We start from the raw sequence: 1,999 nt of genomic DNA, 5'->3' as shown, positions 1-1,999 counted from the left end.
ATCAGAATGGAGCAAAATCTTGGGAGCCAGATGCTGTCTAAGCAGTCACCATGTAAGTATGGGAGGTCCTGCTGGTCCCAGGGGAGGAGTTTGTGAGGTGGGAGTGACTGTGAAAGGACACTTGGGGGGCCGATTGCTTGTGGCCAGGAGTTCAAAGCAAGTCTGGACAATATAGCCAGAACTTATCTCTACAAAAATAAATTAGCCAAGTAGGGTGGTGTGCGCCTATAGTGCCAGCTACTCAAGAGGCTGAGGCAAGAAGATCACCTGAGCCCAGAACACTGAGGCTACGGTAAACCATGTTTGTACCACTGTATTCTAGCCTGGATGACAGAGTGAGACACTCACTCAAAATTTTAAAAATGCTGCTGTGTTCCCCAATTCCTCTGTCCCCTTGGGAAATTGGACAGGGAAGTGACTGCTTATCAGCAGTGTTTCCAGATTTTGACAACTGGTACCCATGAATCTAAGAGAAAAGAATCACTTACCATAAATCTCACAGAGGTGAAATCATCAGCAAAATCCAAGTTTATCACAGTGTCATGTTTATACCATGTAACAAGTCCAAAAAAAATTTGATAGGGTTTGATTCGATCAGGTGAGGATGAGAAAGGTTGCCAAAACTTAGACAGCATGGCCAAGGGCTTGAGAAAAAACCAAAGAGTGTCTCCAACTCTTCATTCATTTGGTCATGGAACAAGTATGTATTGCCTGGTGCTTGCTAGAAACTAGAAACAGAGCGAGACACTCACTCAAAATTTTTAAAATGCTGCTGTGTTCCCTATTCCCTCTGTCCCCTTGAGAAATGGGATTCTGATGGAGAGGTTGAAATGGCAGCAAATGGGGCCAGGTCTGGCAACCTGGAACGTGGGAACTGCCCAGAGGAACAAGGTGCCACAAAGGAGCATCACACTTGGTTGGATCTTGCTGGGAAAAGGAAGACCAGCACCTGAAAACACTTGGGAACTTTCCTTCTGTTGGAATTGGAGGCATCATTTAGGGCCAATTTAGTGGCACTGTTTCAAATGTATGTATATGTTTGTTTTTGAGAAAAATTGTGTTTCAAAACTGGCATATGAATTTTTGAAACTTTGAAAGAAGCCGCAAATCTCCACTTAGAACCAGTCTCCCTAAAAAAAAAAATTACTTCAAACTATTGTTCTTTCCCATTATATTTTGGTTTGACCTTTAAGTAAAGACCTTTCTTAACCTGGCAGCCATTTTATTCAATTTCCTGACTTGAGAAAATGTTCCCTCTCTGTTGAATTCTAAGGCATTAAGCAAACGTTTGCCTAACCTTTGCTTCAAGCATAATCTTACCTTTTAATAAAAAGCACCCAAAAGGCTGTACTACAAGGTTTTCAAAGCTCTGCATCGTGTACCTATCAGGAAGTGGAGGAATTAAAGAACTGTCTTGTTTGAACAGCAAGCCCTACTGTGATGAATCTGAAAGCAGTGGGTGACAGAGAATGGAAAGAAGTTTTGAATATGAAATAGAGACAAATTCTATTTCATCTTCCCACAGGGATGTGAGCTTGGAGTGTGGAGTGTTAGCCACTCACGTGGAAATAGCCTGGGATATATCTGAATGATTGGGGTGGGGGGGACTATTTTAGTTTTTGTCTTTTATTTTGGGGCATGGGGTGTGGACTGGGAACCTGAGGGAAAAGTGCCAACAGTGTTGCTACTATGCCTTCCACACTGTCTTCCCATGGGAAGAATGAACTGCAAGTGGTTAGAATCTGAGAAACTCCAGGGCCAAGTTCTACTAGTGGGTAGATAACTTAATATGTGAAATGCTACAGTGAATTCCTGAGGCTGGGTAATTCATAAAGAAAAAAAGATTTTTATTTGGCTCACAATTCTGATGGCTGAAGAGTTTAAGATTGGGCACCTGCTTCTGGTGCGGGCTTAGGCTTCTTCGTGGCAGAAGGCAAGGGAGCAGGTGTATGCAGAGATCACATGGTGAGGGGGGAGGAGGAAGAGAGAAGAAGTAGAG

This window comes from Carlito syrichta, unplaced genomic scaffold (genome assembly GCF_000164805.1).
Source record: "Carlito syrichta isolate Samal-C Ts95f unplaced genomic scaffold, Tarsius_syrichta-2.0.1 Scaffold274428, whole genome shotgun sequence".
Lineage (NCBI taxonomy): Eukaryota > Metazoa > Chordata > Mammalia > Primates > Tarsiidae > Carlito > Carlito syrichta.
This window is presented reverse-complemented; position numbering follows the sequence as displayed.